The sequence below is a fragment of the Triticum aestivum genome, chromosome 3B, assembly GCF_018294505.1.
Source record: "Triticum aestivum cultivar Chinese Spring chromosome 3B, IWGSC CS RefSeq v2.1, whole genome shotgun sequence".
NCBI lineage: Eukaryota > Viridiplantae > Streptophyta > Magnoliopsida > Poales > Poaceae > Triticum > Triticum aestivum.
The window spans coordinates 779,627,617-779,646,946 of NC_057801.1; the positions used below are offsets into that span (position 1 = coordinate 779,627,617).

Sequence of the window (19,330 nt, forward strand, 5' to 3'; positions counted from 1 at the left end):
GGCTAGTATTCCCTATCGAGTGATCCAACGGCTCTTCCACCAATGTGGAGCGTAGAGACCAAACGAAGATCTAATTGGTAAATTTAACCACCATTGCGATATGATGGGAATATTCCATCTTTGACTCTTATCTATTATTCTAGGCCACACATGTCATGTTACATCCATGGACGGATGGAGCAATCATCAGTTCATAGATTTATGTTAGTATCATCTACGCGCCAAGCAAGTTTGAGAAATAATTCTCCAATACTTCTTCGGATCAAAAGTAGCGATGATCCATACCCCGGGTATGTTGAGGATCGTCTAAAGCTGCAAACTTTTTAGTGCAGCCAGCATATGTATGCTCCCCTTACACCTCAAGCAATAACCAACCTAACCTCTTGCATGTGTGAATACGGTAGACAAATCAATTTGCCCTATATTTGCATGTCGCACACAACGTTTTCTGAATCTAAGACAAGCACAAGTTGTATCTCTTACACGTGTCTCAGAACCATTCATCTAATTCAGACGCAAGGATGTACATGCATTGATACCCTACATGAGATACACCGTAAATGAAGAATAACAAAAGCTGAAAAACATAAAATAGAATGTAAATAAGAAATAAAATTTCGCATAAGAACACAGTTTCTGGTGTGCCAAAAATTCTCGAATAAGTAAATTTCCGATGTGCCAAAAACTAGACAAAGAAAAATAAGGAAGTATATAAAAACTAAAAGGTGGGGACTAAATAACTTGATACGTACATATTATATATTAAGAGTACATTAAGGGCTAACCAAAGAAAAAGAAAAATACTTTGAAAAATCCCAACATCTAACCATTGATTTCTAAAGATAATTTTCATTAATAAATCTTGACCAACCAATTTCACCAATCGTATCCACCGCCACGGGGAGACTGCATAATGTGCCAATCGAAAAATTGCCCCAAAACAAGTCGTAGCACCAATGGTAAAAACATCACACCTATGTCTCGTCCATATCCCCAGCAATAGCCAGCCATCGTATCTATGGTTTTGCGGCAGCATGCCCGGGCGATGGGGCCACAAGTGAGATCAATCGAGCGTCTCCTCTGGCTGACCATGTGTCTTCACCGTAATAACATAGTTCTCTCCCCTATGGCATCCCTTTGCTGTTGCCGTCCTCTGTACATATAGACGGGAATCTACTGGAGCTAACATTGGTTCTGCTTAGTGCTTACTGCACGTCAAAGTAAAAAACCAAACTTTATATACCAAACTGAAAAACACTTACAGTATAGAAAAATCATTATATTACAATTAATATGGCAATTAGGCACATCAATAGCAAAACTTTTTTTGCAGAACAGATTGATAGCAAACTTTTTTTTTGCGGATTCAAAACTTGTACTACCTCCGTTCCTAAATATTTGTCTTTTCAGCTTTCAAATGAACTACCACATACGGATGTATATAGACATATGTTAGAGTGTAGATTCACTCATTTTACTCCGTATGTAGTCACTTGTTGAGATCTCTAGAAAGACAAATATTTAGGAACGGAGGGAGTATTACTCATTCAACATGTTCTTACAATCGAGGGCAACAATGTTCATCACCTCATCCGGGCCAGCCCCAAGCCAGGTCATGGTCCTGACTTGAGATCTAGCAAACATTGCTAATCTATCGCTAGCTTTATTCTAAGATCTAACAACATGAGTAATACAAGTTTGTCTAAGTGACAGCAAGTACTTTATCTCCTTGACGATGGAAGCATAGACTGATCGATCGACAACCTCACATGAAATCATAGTAACAGCCTCCAGAGAATCTAGCTCCACCACTATAGGAAGATCGCTACGTTGAAGTGTCAATGAGATACCTTCCATGCATGCACAAAGTTCGGTCTCCAGGGCATATCTACAAGAGTACAGGGCCCTGCATGAAGAGAAATTAACGGCTCCACGATGATCACGCAGGATCATTCCAGCCCCTGCTATCTCAGGCGAAACAAAGGAGCCATCTGTGTTCAATTTGATCCACCCCCGAGCCGGGGGAGGCCATCCCCTCTCCTCTGAAACATTAGAGCTGCTCGCAAACTTACCTATGCGTATAAACAAAAATAATGAGAACTATTAAATTATTATATAAACAAAAATAACAAATCAACATGATAAAATGCTAGAAAAATAACACAAATATAATGTATGTGACGCGGCTGGTCATAAAAAAACGTTAATATGGTATGCATAATTAGGAGGTAAATGATAAATGGATAACACATATATCTATATATCAATAGAAAAATTGAACATATCTAAGAGAAAACTATGTTCGCAAAAGTATTATATTTGAAATGTCATCACATTTTGTTATAGTTCTCCTAGACAGATCAAATAATGTGTTCTCATCATTGAACTTCATAAAATTTGACTCCGCGCATCGAGCGGGCCATTTTGCTAGTTTTAAGATAATAACAGCCGTATGTATGTAGCAAGGGTGGAGCTATGTGTATCCTTAGGGGGGCTGTGCCCCCCCCCCCCCCTCCCCACACACACACACCCCGCCTTGATATATAATCACTGAAGAAAAAAAATATTATCTTAGGGTCTTAAATACAAGAAACTATAGTAACACCCGTCTGCTTGGCCATCACCGGCTTGCCATACGCCTTGTAGCTGCTCAACCCCACGACCCTGTTGTACACCTGAGAAGCAGAGGACGGACGTGTCAAAATTAAAATATGCAGCCGCCCAGGGGAGAGGAAGCAGCAGCAGTAGCTTGTGGCAGGCATTACCTCCTCAACTTGTAGGTAGTCCCTCCCTGTGACGAAGAGGTCGAAATTGATGTCGAGGTCGGCCCTGAGGACGCACCTTGCAACGCCGGCAGTGGCTCGCAGCAGCACGAGGATGAGAAGGAGAGGAATCACTGTATAGGAAGGCTCTGCTTTTAGACTAGCCATAGTGCATAGTAACATACACTAGTAACATACACATATCCCTAGACTATATTACTACTTTCATATCGGGTAGTAACATAAGTGCGGTGTCATGCAAAGCTTCATTTATTAGGTTATAGACTCATAGTGCATTAAGACATGTGATGTTATGGTAACTAGCTAAGTTACTCAAACTACCTCTCTCCTCATTAACTCATTGCCACATAAACAAATTTACTTAGTTGGACTTGATGTTACTGTTGAACTTACTCCCACTGTGGCTAGTCTTATAGCCAGCCAGCAGCAGATCGTATAGGTGCGTGGGCGCGAAGATCAGCACATACTGAGCTTAATTGTATGTCTTATCGTCTGCAACTTCCTCGTCCCTCTTCCCCGGCCCTGTGAGGGAATTCTTCCTTGTGGTTGTGGACGCCTCCTCCTTTTCCGCCAGGAATCTCTCTCTGGTCACGCTGGCGTTCCAACAGATCGGGATTTCTTCTTCTCAAACTCACCTTTTTTTTTGGGAGATCTTCTCAAACTCAATCACAGTCACAAACGTTTCGCTTCGGTTTTCGATCGGTTGCCCCAACCAAGTTATTGGGCACTGCATGCGCCTACTAGTCGATGCATGGCTCGTATTAATTCAATTCACACTGCCTAGTATTTTAATCGGGTTCGTTTGTACTAATCAAAAATTATTATTTTGCTATGTCACATATAATAACCTACCTAACAAGAAGAAAATCAGAATTTCAGACTAGCTAGCTTGCTAGTATGCCATCATAACAAGTCAAAGTGATATCGCTAACTATGCCAAGTGCTGCTGCTATTGGACCATTCAACAACGTCTACAACCTTTCAACAATCGCCCATCATACATGCATTCACAACAAAACAATTACATTCTTTCTTATGTATGTTTCTTTGAGGCTTTTCCTTCCATTATGGAACCACACCCAACCCCTATCGAGTTACCCTTCATCCGAGCATCGCCTCCTCACAAAACAAACTCCTTGAACCTTGTTATGCAGTCCATTGCCCGCTGGAATTCACCACTATCCAGAGCAAAGCTGAACCGGCAGTAGTCTTGTATCCCCGTCCATGAGCTGCTGCTTATGCAAAGCCCAGTGGACCTAAGAATGGCTTCCCTGATGTTGCACCCGTCGAGCTCCTCTTCGAAGCTATCCACCTTGAACGGTTTCCCAATGTAGGCTGCCGGTTTCGCCACCATTGATAGGCCGAAATCACTATTCTGACCTTTTCAGCAATCTTTGCCACAAAGTGAACTCAACATGAAAGTATTTCACGATTTGACCCTTTTAGCAACGCCATAGCCCATGACGTTTCGTCTCCATATAAAAACGCCGGAGTAGCTCGCGTTTTAAATTCACATTCAAACGTCGAGCTAGCTAGTGTTGCCGATCCACATAGAAACGCCAAGCGAGTGGGCATTGCTGCCCTGTCTAGCAATGCCATGAGCATTGGCGTTTCCATGGACTAGCTAGCTAGCTAGGCGTAGCTACTCCACAGTACGTACATACCGCGGCCTTCCTTTTGCAGTTTCAGCCTCTGGCGTCGATCAGCTCATGCATGCCACGGTGAGGTTATGGAGGACAGTGGCAGCTCTTTTTGTGTGTTTTCTTGGAGCATGCGGCCGCAAAAGGGCACTTGTCGCAGAGATATGTTGGTTCCTCCTAGCTAGCTCAGGCTCAGCTGCGACATCTAGGCGTACGGTGTGCCACGGATTTATGTCATAGAGAGGACACGTACAGTACTGTGCTGCTAGTATACACAAAGGGTCCTCTTGTCAATTCATTGCATGCTCTCCTGCCACGTTAAAGTTTATTTACTGTAGGATGCCACGAGCAAAAGTGAGAAGTGTACTAGTATATTGTAGATATTGGATATACGTACATGTAGGTCAGAAGCAGATATGTGATAATTAGATGCTGGATGTCCTCGCTTATAACAAACAGGCAAGACGTTGGCTAGAGTACAAGCATGCGACGCAACATGGAAACGCCAATGCTCCTGGCGTTGCTGTCCGGGGCAGAAACGTCAAAGCCCTCTGGCGTTTCTCACATGTTCCGCAACGCGAGCTACCTCGGCGCTTCTTTTTTGAACAGGAACGCTAGCTAGCTCGGCGTTTTTATTTTGAGCAGAAACGCCGCGGGCTATGGCGTTGCTAAAAGGATCAGATCGTGAAATACTTTCATGTCGAGTTCATTTTGTGACAAAGTTTGCTGAAAGGGTCAAAATAGTGATTTTGGCCCCATTGATATACCACCTTCACAGCCAGCAACATCCCACCCACAGCTCTCAAGTGTCTGTTCAATTCATCAGAGAAACATAATAAGAGCGGGGAAATTGCCACAAGGCATGCCTTCCAAACTACACAATGTTCAATTCAAAGCCCTTACAGCTGTGCAAAAAGTATGTCTAGCTAGTTGCAATTATTTATATATCTTTTTTAATGTGATAGCAAGGGTCATACTAAAAGTTGGATACACTGACTGCCAACAAGAACTCAAGTCACTCAGATCTGGATATGGTTCTGTCAATCTTTGTCCATGAACTAAGTTTTAGATGGGATCAAACCTCACAAGTGAAATGAAGTACATAAGGAGGTTCAGGATGTCACAAAAGACTAACCTTCATCAACTGGTTGGCCTGGTTCTTCAGTGTCTCCTTTTGCTCCACTATTAGATCAGAGAAATGCTCATCCATCTGGTTCTTAAGACCCAATAATTTTCTGAAAGTGTACTTTAATGTGCTATGTGGACGGCTCAAGCTTGGGAAACTATACTTAATCAAGTACGGGTTATGCAAAATTAGAAATCCAAAGTTAAGACCAGCCATAGCTAGCTCAAGGGACAACTCTCCAAGTAGAAAAACCAATCCAACTCCCACCGACTCCGACCATCAGTTTGGAACTCCAGACCAGAGAAAGAGGTATCTATCACTACTCTAGCTCCAGAACTAGCACAAAGAGAAAGCAAACTTTCTATCTCATTGTTACTGTGCAGGAAACCAGAAGGATTTGTTGTGGGACCAGATATATAAACCCATGACCGAGATGCGTTCACACTGCGAATTGCATCAGCCAGAGCCAATGGTTCAATTTTGAAGCCTGATTCCACGTTTGTTGGAATTGTGAGCGTACGTGCGTTCATAAACTTTGCTGCCGAGACATAGTGACCATTGGTGCCCAAGGGGAATAGGAAAGTACCTCCTTCTTGCATGCAACAAAGAACAAGTTTGCGGAAGAGTGCAAGGGAGGTGTGGCCATATATAATTTCAGAACGATAGTCTGTTGGGAAACCATAGCTATCTTTCACTAGCTGTTGGATGCTGGAACGGACATCAGTTTCAGAATCACTGACGTTCTGCCTAACAAAACTTTCAAAAATGGAGGCTTTCACTGCAGAAGGTACTGGCAAGAAGCTACGATCTAAATCCATATGAATGACGCCAGATTCCTTGGAATCAGGAACAAAAAAGTCAGCTTCTTTTAGGATAGAGATAGCTGAATTTGAAAATCCTATCATCTTCTCAGGTATCACTTCTGCAGGTCGTCTCTGAAAAAGATCAAATAAAAGAAAACACAGGTCATACAATATTCCATAGGTCCCCATTTTCTGAAGTGGGAGATCCCATAGGTCATTCCACATTAATTCTACGCCAAATAAGAAATAAAGATGGAAATTATAAACCAAGCATTCCCATTAATACATTTAGCTGGTCCTGCTGACTAGGTGTTATCAAACTAAGAGACGGCTAATCCTGTTTACCTTTTGTTGCCGATGCCTCTCACCAATTTGAAAAGCCAGCAGCTCATGGAAAAGACATCCATAATAGTGCTGGCTGATTACAGAGGTACGCCCTTCCAATAGTTCAATAGTTTGTGATAGTGCCTTGCAGACACCTCCATCTTCAGAAATGACAAAAGCAACTTCCAGATCAGGATATACCTGAAAGTTTTAATCGAAAATATGATAAAGTAAATGAAAATGAAAACATCTGGAAATTGTTTTAAAGTATATATGTAAGTATGCGTAGAAGTTCAAATGCAGTTCCATTCAATGGAAATCAAATGATGTGGTTAAGTTACGGTTACCTGATTCTTTACTAAACTGCACAGTATAGCTGTATGGGAAGGTAGGGAGTTTCCAGCAAGATATTTCAATACACCATTAGATCTTGGCAGACTAGACAACTCCAGATGCTCTGATATATCTAGCAGTAACCGAGAACCAACATCTTTCGTTGCGCTTAGTAAATTCACAACAGCAGCACTGGTGATAGCCTCAAATTGAGCCATGCCAGCAACAACAAGGTGAGGCTTCAATTTCCTGATCAACTCGATCAGCAAATCTGATTGGCGTGGTGCCTCAATTACACCGATAGTGTCTTTACCGTCTGCTCTTTCCTGAAATTTCAAGAAGTAGCAGTAGCATCTACATTACTGTGTTATATAGAATGAGTGTCTTATCACCATCCACTCTTTTATCATAGAACGAACATGCCATTTCTACTGTCCCTCTGAGAAAGATTAAAAAGAAAATGAAAGGATGTGACACTGTTAAGTACTAGAGGCCTTGTTTTTACCGGAAAACTGTAGGGAAACATATATACAAAGAGTGGAAGGTGGATGTATAACAGGAGGGGGGGGGGGGGGGGGGGGGGGGGTAGAGAGTGGAAAGAAGAGGAAAATAAAGTAGACTGGAGGACTCATCCAGCTAGTACAGAACTAGAGATCAGATCTTGCACAAAGGAAAGGTGATAGCATCACACACGCAAAGGCACATATGGATGATTGCATATCATGTGTCTGAATGGGAAGATCAATGCTCATAGACGGAGAGAAATGTACCTCAATCGCTAAAGATCTTAACCACTGCTTCGGCAAATGTCTGGTCAGATGTTCATCAACAATTGCAAGGGCCGGTGAGAACAATTGAAGAGCATTTTCTATTGCCACAGCACGGGAAGGGAATACAACAACATTCTAGTGACCAGAATAAAAATAGGGTATCAGATAGATCTTATGAATTTCTAGTAAGCAAACGTAGTTGTAAACAGGCAACAAATACCATATCTTACATCAGATGTCAGTGAGATGTGGTGGTAGCACTTCATAAATCCAGCAACAAGATTCCGGAAGTTTAGACATCCAGCTGGAGGCTCACAAGGATTGGTTTTATTATCTTTCAAAAAACTAGCTAGGTATGCTAGGAAGGGAATTTTTTCATCAGCAACAGAATCGTCATCGAAGGACAAATCAAGGCAGCTGCTGACTTCATGAAATCCATCTTTAAGAAACTCAAATATTTTCTTCACCTGAAAGTTTTCTTTTAGTTACTACTATTACATCTCTGTGTTATTGCTTTTATAAGTATAATATAAAGAACAGAAAGAAACCTGGTTGGGATTGCGAAGTTGACAGCTGTACACAGATAAAGAATGTGAAATGTGGCCACCAGATTTCATGTATGCCCAGGCTGTACGTGCACAGACAGGCTGATCCCCAACTCGATCCATGAAGAACTCAAATCGATGTGGGCTATTCTCCTCAATTTCAACTAAAGCTGAAATATCAGTGTCAGCAGCCTGCAAAGAATCCAACTAGTTGTTAAACATGGCAAACAAAAATGGCATTGCAACATATAACCACAGCTGGTAGCTACAAAATCTAGGCCCTACTGAATGTTGTTGTTCGACTCAAAGTGAATAATGTAGACCAAATCAGGACATAATACTGGTACAAAGACGATCTGATTATTTAATATTTGTTCGTCACAGCAAGACTACCTGCATAATTTTTGTTTGCCAGAGCTTCTTGATGTGAAATCCACAGCATAGAAATACGCGCTCACAGACACCTTGTCCTGGTCGACCACCAATGTTGAATACCATAATACCCATAGGCTTTATGACAGCTATCCCTTCTTCAACTGCACGAGCAATCAATCCAAGGCCAAACTCGTCCTCAACAAAACCCTGGATACAGTAAGGTATGAAGTAGGTTCACAAACATAAGTGAACAGAAGGAGACTGCCAATCGTAACCTTACTTCTTATAAACCATCTCGAGTTAAATTGATTGTACAGATGGAACTAAGTTCTCAGTAAACCATCATACATTATCACCCAAAAGATATATCAGGAGTAGAGACGAAAGCCTATAAGGAAATGATATATGTTCAAACACAATGTTTTCCTAAGATGGTCATGAACAAAGCTAAGCATTGAAGATAGATCACTATTAGTATTAGGTAATGTTGTGGACGTTAGTACAATACATCAAAGTAGCACTACTTGCATTACAGCCGGCCGGATAGCAAGAAGACCAGGATGGTCATATTGCAGCAGGAGATGGTCATGCGTTTGGCAAACACTTGCAGCAGCAAGTAAAAGAGGAGAGTCCTTTAGAAAAGTATACGATTAAGATAAAGTTGACTTATATAAGGAAAGATCTAATAAGTCCAAAATCGTATTAGGAGTGGTCAAGGGTGCCATGTATCTATGTTTGAGCCAAGCAAAAAGAACCAATCTATTCTCTGCCAAGTTATTCTCTATGTTCTCAACCTATGTCTGCCCAATTTCTCGCAGCCACGTCATCTGACTATCCTCAGCAGGGTAGTTATCCCGTTGTGAATAAGGTTCACAATAGTTGGTATCAGAGCCAACCACCATGGCTTTCGCTGCTGAAAAGCCGTCATGACAGATACTGCGCGTCATGATTCAGCAAGTGGTCTAACCATCAGTCTATCATAGAGAATTTGTTTCATCGAGTCTTCAATCCTATGGAGTGGTGGAGACCATTGAAATTTTGCCAGGAAGATAAAAAATCATGGCCTTCATCAAATATGGCTTAGATCATGGTAATGACACAAGATGTTGAGCCTCTCATCGACACCAAGCTTGGTGGGCTCAACATCTTCGGCCGACCCCTCACTCCCTCCTCCGTAACCCCCGCGTCGCCTCCCCGAGCGAGGCGACCGGGGGGCTCATCCCCGACTCCCATTCGCACTCCTCCTTGTTCTTCCCTCCCCTCACCGCCGCCGGCGGACGCCGCCGGGCCATGCCCGCGTGGTGCTGGTAGCGGCGGGCCAGCCCTTCCCCGCGCGAGGTCTCCCCTGCTCGAGCGGTGGTGGCTGGCGGCAGTGTGCTTCGGCCGGCATTGGTGTGGCTTGGCGGTGCTGCTACTGCGTGCCACGGTGCTCTCGACGCAACGGCAGCGCGGTGGCGCTGGTCTCTAGCAGCGCCCGTCCAGCCCAGAACTGGGCCCATTTGGACCCCATCTGGGTTGGGGCGGCCCGATGGCTCGGCGTTCGGCGGCGGCGCTTCCTGGTGGTGGAGACGTGGCGGTGGTCTGCGGGCGGTGAGGACTCCATCGATCGGCGAGCTGCAGCGTGGTGGTAGGACTGTCCGGGTCCACGTGGACTCAGCCGGGCCATCGGGGCCCAGCAAGTGCTCGTCACCGCGTCTGGTCGGCTACGCTGCGGTGGTGGAGGTTGTCCCCTCCTTCCGGTCGAGTTGTGTTAGCTCCCGTGGCCGGTGTCGCCTTTCCTTCACTGGGTCTCATGTTGGCAGCTCCAGTGAGGCGGCGAGGGTTGTTCGGTAACCATGGTGGCATAAGCTGGTGGGCGGCTGATGGGATGGTGCCTTTCGAAGTGCCTGGGGTGGTGGTGGTGGTCGTGGATCAGGAGAAATCCCTGTCGGCTTGTCCGGCACCGACGCGGTGACGCCTTAGGGTGTCGTCGGTCCTTCCTGAGGGGCGTCGGGTGTATCCCTTCCCCACCATCCCCCGTGTACCGGGGGAAACCCTAGAACTTGTTCGGGGCAACAATGACGAGCCGTCTCATCCCTTCTTGAAGGTGTTGCTTGGTGCACGGCGCTTCGGGATGCTGGGAGCGTGGTGGTACTTCTTCGGAGGGTGCAGTGGTTGCCGGACTTCCTTTCTTCGTTGATCTGCCGGTGTCGGCATTTATATCTCTTTTTTTCTTCTTGTCTTTCATTTTGGGCTTCTTTGTGCCGTGACCCCGACAGGCTGGTTGTATCGGACGTTTGCTTTATATATAAAGCGGGAGGAAACCCTTTATCGTAAACATCTTTGGCCGATTAGTCGCTTGGCGCGATGTGGAGGCGGACAGCTACAGTTCCCGGCGGAGGCGGAGCTAGAAAAGGCGAAGATTCCGTTCTCTTGGTTCATGGCCGGACACGGGGAACAGGTGTCGGCGATCTTTTAGATTCGGTATTAATTATACCTGTAGAGCCGAACTAGCACCGTTTTGATGTAAATGAAATGAAATACGTCATGTCTATATGAAATCCGGACTTGTTTGGACGAATTCCGTCCGGTTGGTTTGAATTGTTTTTAAAATAAATATACGCGACTAGCGTTGGATGGTTGCCTTTCATATTTGTATCCGTGGACTGGTCCCCTATTCGTAGAGGGATGCGGGAGGTTTTTTGCGGGTTGCATGCCGGCTTCTTTTGAGAAGGGACATCACGATGTAAAAGGTGGGCACTGGCTTGTGGCTTAGAACAAAAGTGTGCACGCATTGGAAAATTGGGTGTTGGATGATTCTTCCTGGGTATGGACATGGGAAAGCAATGGGTGCTTCTCTGCGCGCTCTGCCTACAAAGTTTGCTTGGTTTGGTGGACGGGAGGATTCTCAACGGTGGCAGCACAGCAGGTTTGACGTTGGAGGGCTCCTGTCGACGTGCACGACCTTTGCTTACCTGGCCCTGCAAAACTGGGGTCGACCGCCGGCCGTCTCCTAAGACGAGGCTTGACGCATCTAGACTCATTGCAAACAATGCAGTCCTCAATGGTGTGGTGCCTTCAGTGGATACGATCCTACAACGACTTGTCGAGGAAGGAGCCACATGAGGTCTGCCGCATCTTGTCCTCCACGAAATATCAATCAGTTTGGTCTCATCCTTCCATGGGAAGAAAGCTGCAGGTTTGACCACTTCTCCCGATGTCTTGTATTCCCATGTGCTCTCGTATCTTTCATCTTCTTCTCAGACCCTTCTCTTTGACATATTTGATACACAAGGTACTGCAACCAACATGTTCAAACCGAGTGAGACGATGGATCTGTTTTGTTGAAAATGGAATGGTCTATATAAGAAGAGAACATAATTCGCATAAATAAAAGCTTGGTGGGTAATAGATAATGAAAGCATTGTATACACAGCCGGAGCTTGTCGACGTAGTACTCTTTATATCATATAGATATTTTACATGTGCAATGCACGTCTTTTGTACATACAACATATCAGCTAAAATAGCCAACTTTTCGAGAAAACTTCCAATCTATTACAACGAACACTAAAAATAATAACAATTACATTTAGATTCGTAGACCACCTATCGACGACTACAAGCACCGAAGCGAACCGAATACACGCCGCCGTCATTCCCCCTCCCTCGCCTGAGCCGGACAAAACTTGTTGTAGTAGACAGTCGGAAAGTTATCATGCTAAAGGCCCATATGACCAGCGCAACAGAACAACAACCGCCGCCGATGAAGAGTACCGTAGGTCGAAAGGATCCAACCTGAAAACACACAAATGTAGATGAACTATGACCAGATCTGAGCAGATCCATCCAAGATAGATCCGATGGAGACACACCTCCGCATGTCCATTGACGTTGCTGGGGACACCGCCGAGACCGGAACCATGATCAAGTAATTTAAAGAATGTTAGGAATAAGCCATGACACGATGATGACCAGCATGTGTGTGTTGGGGTCGACTCCGAGTGAAGCCGGTTTGTGGCCAGGCGTGTGATCGTGAGGCGTCTGGAGTTGTGGTCACGGTGATCAGCTGAGCCAGCTGCAACGTAGGCGCTGGAACGCGTCGTGTGCGCGGCCTGGGCGAGCGAGGTGCGCAGCGGAGGCTCGCGTGGGCGCTACGTCCAGCAGCTTGAGAATCGGCCGTATCGGCGAGCTGCATGCATGCATGAGTTGCTGGATAAAGCTACTCCCTCCGTCCCAAAATATAAAAACGTAGTGTCAAAAACATTCTTATATTTTGGGACGGAGGGAGTAGTTAGCTAGCTTAGTGTGTGGGTTAGTGGCCGGAGTGGTGGCCATGTGCGTGTGTGCGCACCAGGGTATAAAAAACACCAATGTGTATTGATGTACTGTGCCGGTCTGTTGCCGCGCCACGTTGACGGTATGTGCCGAGTTGAGGGGGAGGGGCCTAAGGATGATGTAGTCTTCGTCGGGACCGTGGTATGCGCCCGATCGATGTGAGAGTTCTTCCTGGGTTGTGTTTGCGTGTGTGCGTGTGTACCTCCATGTATGTTTGTTCGAGGGAGTTGAGATGAATAGATGCCAAATACAAGCCGTTCGTTGGCTGGGGCGTTCGTCACCGAAAGTGTGATTTTTTTCATCGTCTTCTATCTCCGTCCGATGTTCGTCGTCGGAGGGCTTCTCGGCGTTCGTCGCTGGTGGGTTTGTCCCAACAAAGAATGATACAAAAGTTTGACAAAACTTGCTACCCAAAATCAGCTTTGTTCATTGATTATATATTTTTCTATGTTAGCACTAACATGTAACAATTTTGTCAGTTTATAGTGATACAGCTTAATATAGCGCTAATTACAACAAAAACAAGTAAAACATAATAAAAAATTACAAGGATGAATAATAAAAAATTACAAGGATGAATAGTAAACATGAGTGATTCGTAATTGTAGGGTATCATGTCAAATTTAGAAGCATTATTAGGTAATTGATAGACAACACACAAATCACATGAGTGATTCTGCCACTTCGGCTATCAATTGTCACATGCATGAAACCCATAGAGGAGAACCTTCGTTCTTTCCTCGACCTCAGCTGGCCCGCTCATCTTTACTGGTCTCTCATTCACTCGGAGGCGAGGGGTGACATGTATTAATGCTCAGGAGCAGTTTAATCCCTTTTTCCTATGCCATGTTTGTCTATTACTAGCACATATGCTCGTGCGTTGCAACAAGAGATTTTTTTTTTGAGAAGCATCGGGAGAGGTAATTGATGTGTCCATCAAAACGGTCTCCGCAGCGGTGGGGCGACAGAGCAAGGAGTTGCGGTGTTCTCATGGGTCATGTTTGGCCCGCGAGATCTTCATAGTGGTGGGATTGGTCGGTGTGGTGGCCACCACTCAACTCGTGCCCTTTTATTCCTCCGGGTCCACCTCCGGGTCTAGGTTATGGTTGCCTCCTCATTTTGTGGCTGCACGGTGACCTTTGGGTCATAGTTGCTTCAACCGCTCTCTCCTACGATGGTGTAACCGGATGGATTGCTAATTCAGTGAATCCCATTTTATTGTCATAATCAGCGCATAACCAGGTAGTCCATGCTTTATCAGGGTTTATTCTCTTTAATTATTTTAGTGCTTACTTGCCTACACTTTTTTAATCAGAGCCAAACCAGCATATCCTCTTTTATTGGTATGTGCCTACAATTTTTTTAATTATAGCCAACCAACCTATTCTTTTTTATCATCAAATGGCATATGGGATGCACAACAATTCCCGTCTGGGTTAGGCCACTAGCAGTTATCAAAATGATGTGTGTTTGTAAGATACGAATAAAAATTCAAAACAACCGCTGAGTTGAAGGATTAGACTCATGACCTCAATATCTCGACCACGTGCTAATAGCCATTCGAACAAACAGCTCCTGCTAAAAAATGGCCAACACGAATGTTTAAGAACATAATGTAGCATAACATTCGAAACATTTTTTTCATTTTTCTAATATTTTTTGAGCTTTCCAATAAATAAGTTAATAATTATGAAATTCTGATATTCTTCGAAATGTGAACAATGTTTGAAATCCTAATTCTTTTCCTAAAAATGCGAGCATTTTTAAAAAAAATATTCATCAAATCTGGAAAAAGGCGAACAAAACTTGAAGTGGTTTTTCTGAAATTCACAAACACTTTTTTAAAACATGAACCTCTTTTTCAGGAAACAATTTTTTTAATTTGTAAACAATTTGTGAAAATGGAAACATGTTTTGAACATTGAAAACAATTTCTTAAAAGTGTTTTTTAAACACATACGACATTAAATTTGTGAAGATTTCAACAAACATGAATATATTTCGAATTTGTATCATTTTCTAAAATACAATTGATTTTGAAAATCTCAAACAATTTGGAAAACCTAATCATTTTTTAAAAAATGCGAACATTTGTTAGTTTTGAAAAAAAAATTGGAAGGAGAAGGAAAAATTGTTTCAAACATATTTCAAAATGGAAACAAAATTTTGATATTCTACTGATTTTATGATAATTTAAAAAAATGGCTGAAAAAATGAAAACTAGAATTTATGAAAAAAGGAAGAAAGAAAAATAAAGTTGGAAAGCAAAAAAGAAAAAAGAAGGATAAAAGAAAAAAAGGGGAAAAATCAAAACAAAATAGACAAAAAAAAACAAAAAGGGCCGGCCCAATCTTTGGTGCCATGTGCGAAATTATGACTATTTGCCGCCCAATGTGGTAAATAATGTTTCTCAGATGCATGGGCAGGAAACCAATGGGCTTGCTTTACGGGGCTGCAGCGTGCGCGACCCACGTACAAAATTCGGGATAAAAATGTTTTTCTTTTCTAACAGATGAACGCACAAAAAGTTTAGTACCACCTTGGGTAGAACAAAAATCTTTTCGACGGTGAACGGATGAAAAAATTGAAGAAATGCACCTTACTTTATTAGTAGGTATTCTCAGATGCATGGGCAGGAAACCAATGGGCTTGCTTTACGGGGCTGCAGCGTGTGCGACCCACGTACAAAATTCGGGATAAAAATATTTTTCTTTTCTAACACATGAACGCACAAAAAGTTTAGTACCACCTTGGGTAGAACAAAAATCTTTTCGACGGTGAACGGATGAAAAAATTGGAGAAACGCACCTTACTTTATTAGTAGGTATAGATATAGATATATATATAGATTTGCAGTCATGTCTCGATATTCAAGGTGATACCAAACGGAATGGTAGTTCCTTGACTCCATTCCCATTCGGGTGTGGTATACAAGGACAACACATTGTACACCAGAGAGCATGTGGAGTTTTGATCACATGGGTTAGTGTACCTAGATTAGTGGAAGGTGAGTTTTAGTAGAGGCTTCTTCATTAAGTTCGTTTTCACTATAAGCAATTCTATCAACATGCAGCCTTCCACCTCACGAAATATGCCATGTCGGTATCGACTAGCACTACTTTTCAGTCATGCACCACATCCACTACCTTTAATCCTTACAACATGTACTCTCTCAACTCAATGAGTCATGCATGTCTGCCACATCATAATTAGTCAGGTAATCATTCATACACAAGTTCAACGCCCCCCCCCCCCACCCCCAAGCAAGTCTTCCACCCCACGAAGTATGTCATGTCAGCATGCACTAGCACTATTTTCTAGCCATGCACCACATCCACCACCTTTAATTCTTACAACAAGCATTCTCCCACCTCATCAAAACATGCATGTCATGCAAGCCTGCCAAATAATAATTTGTCACGTGATTACCCACGTCTTGTATCTTAGACAAACTCATGTCATTAGCATGTTATCGTATTCATGCCATATGGAAAATGACTAAAATTGGGGGTAGCAATTGATCTTCAGAATAGTTTAAAGAGTGAAAATATGAGTTGAAGAAGGCAATACATGCAGACAAGTATTAGTTGGTGTAACTTATACACGCATACTACTATGAACTATATTTGAAAATGAGATGTCCCGGTTTATTAGACGAAGCAGATCGGTTTATTAAGCGGAGCACAACGGTTTATTAAATGAAGGACGCGGTTCATGTTAGAGATACGATAGGCAAACGAAGCGATGAAGAATGCAAAAGCAACACAGAGGATACAAGGATTTTATGTGGAAAACCCCTCCAATACGAAGATGAAAAAACCAAGGGCCAGCGTCAACCAACAAATCTTCACTATGAGGTTACAAACGCCGGACCCCCCCCCCCCCCAGACACACACCTCCAAGCGTCCCTCACAGGGTTGGCTGAAGCCTTCCAACTACGGGCCTCAGGTCCGCTCCGCTCATCGGAAGATAACCTTTATACTTATACATAAATTTGGATCATAATGTAATACACTAGTAGAAAAACACCTAATAGTCCCGGTTCGTAAGGGCCTTTAGTCCCGGTTCATGAACCGGGACTAATGGGTCGTTACTAATACCTCCACCCATTAGTCCCGGTTCAAACACGAACCGGGACCAATGTGCCTCCACGTGGCCCTGTGCGCCGAGCCCAGTCAGGGGGCCTTTGGTCCCGGTTGGTGGTACCAACCGGGACCAAAAGGCATCCACGCGTCAGCATTCCAGTGGCTGGGGTTTTTGTTTTTTTTTGAAAGGAGGGGGGGGGTTGGGGGTTTTGGGGGGTTAATTTAGGTGTTTCATATATTGTGTTAGCTAGCTAATTAATAGAGAGAAGTGTCCTCTCTTATGTCCGTGCTTGGTCGACGCTACGTACTATATATACATAAGTGATCGAGAGAACCATTGAGTACAGAAGTTCGTCATGCATACCGAGAGAAGTGATCGATCGACCTCTCCTTCTCCGAGAGATTGGTCGAACAACAAGTTTTCGTATATCATGTATCCGACGCTACTGGCTACATACATGTACAATATGTATAAGATCTCTTAATTACAATCCCCTAGCAATTGAAATCAATTTCCACATGGTATTCTCCGGCTTTATTGATGACGTGGTCAAGAAAGAATCCCGCCAATTCCTCTTGAATTGCTTTCATGCGATCTGGTTCTAGGAGTTCATTCCGCATCTGCCACGTCTAATTTGAAGAAGGGGGTTAATTAATACATATATATGAATGAAACTCAACAGAAATGATGGTGTAATAAAATGAAATTGTGAATATTATTGCTTACGCACTTCATATTGTCTTTGAGAGTAGCCCCGCTTGTTTTTCAAAGTCGCGTTGTGGATGAACTCGCACACGTAGTATCCACAGAAATCATTCCCTTCTTCCTGCCACAAGCACTTTACGAGAAATAGAGGTCAATCAAACTGATAATGAAGCATTATAAATGGCATTGATGAAAGTATAGCTATAGAATCAACGGGAGATGCGCGCAACTAGCTAGCCAGTAGTACTTACTTTCGGGTATGTATATCGCAGCTCCTTCGGCAGTCCCGGAGCTTCTGCGGTGAACTGTTTCCAAACCCTGCAAGACAAAGAAAATAATTATTATTACTTGAGATATCAGGAAATGAACAAAAAGTTGCCGATATGGTGCGATAATGATCGATTGAACTTACTTGTTGAGCATTTCAGTCATGTCCGCATAGGTTTTGGGATCTTTCCGTCTCGAGTCTAAGACGGTTACTAGTCCCGCTCAAGCTTAATCTCCAGAAGAATATAGTGGTACCTGCGCACGCATGCATAACTCATCAATTACATTACTATAACCTCGCTCGAGTAATAAGGGAAACCGAATATGCACACGACAGTAACACTCACTTGCCGTTGTAAGGAAAGAGTATGGTATCTTTGTTTTGATTTTTGATCAACGATCGTAGCAAGTTGTCCTCGGCCTCTTTGACGTCCTTTTAACCAGAAATTCATCTATGATATTTGTGTTAATGAACCCAATATCATAAATTTCTTGTTTTTTGCACTCGACGATCTTCAATCTGCATAATATATTGAGGATAATTAATTATAAATACATGAAATGAAAGAGCCGAGCTATATATAGAGACTTAATGACAGAAATAGTACTTACAGACAGTAGCAAAAGACCATTAGTTTATCGAGGGCCTTTTGATTGAAGAACGCGAAGAACTCATCAAATGGAACAGTCAACAGATCATTTGCAACGAGGTCGTGCTCCTCTTTAATATTCAGATACAAAGCATTCGTACCCCCAGACTCTCTGCAGGTTTCCATGTACCAATTATGGAATCTTCGCATCATTGTTGTCAGAGATTTTTCATCTTTGACGAGAGGCTTCCCGTACTCGTATCTGTGTTCGTCCACCTCCAAGAAATCAGGAAGTTGATCGTCAGGCAGGTAATCTGCAAGATTGCCATAACCGGCCACCGTCCCCGGAGCATTAGACACATTGAGCGGGGGGCACGATTGCTGTGCTTGTTCGCCGAGCTGGGCAATTTTTTCCCCTTTGCTCGTTCTTTTAACCTTTTAGCACTGACAGTAGTTCCCGACCGCTGGGCTTGGAGATATGTCTGTTCAGTAATGCGCTCATAGTTGGTTCTCGGCGGAGACTTTGGTGGTTTCCTCAGGGCATCGATAGTGCGCTTTGCTTTCACCGGATCTACCTTCTCCTCCGGAGGTGGATGTCTCTTTGCTTTCACCCCTTCAAAGAACTCCTTCACGTGGGTCCGCACAATCGTATCGTTTTCCTCCTCG

General features: G+C 43.5%; 1 pseudogene; it reads right to left on the minus strand.

The window, feature by feature from the left end:
• Positions 1-3,903: 3,903 nt before the first annotated feature.
• On the minus strand, positions 3,904-8,912 carry LOC123067885 (methionine S-methyltransferase-like; annotated as a pseudogene).
• Positions 8,913-19,330: the final 10,418 nt, after the last annotated feature.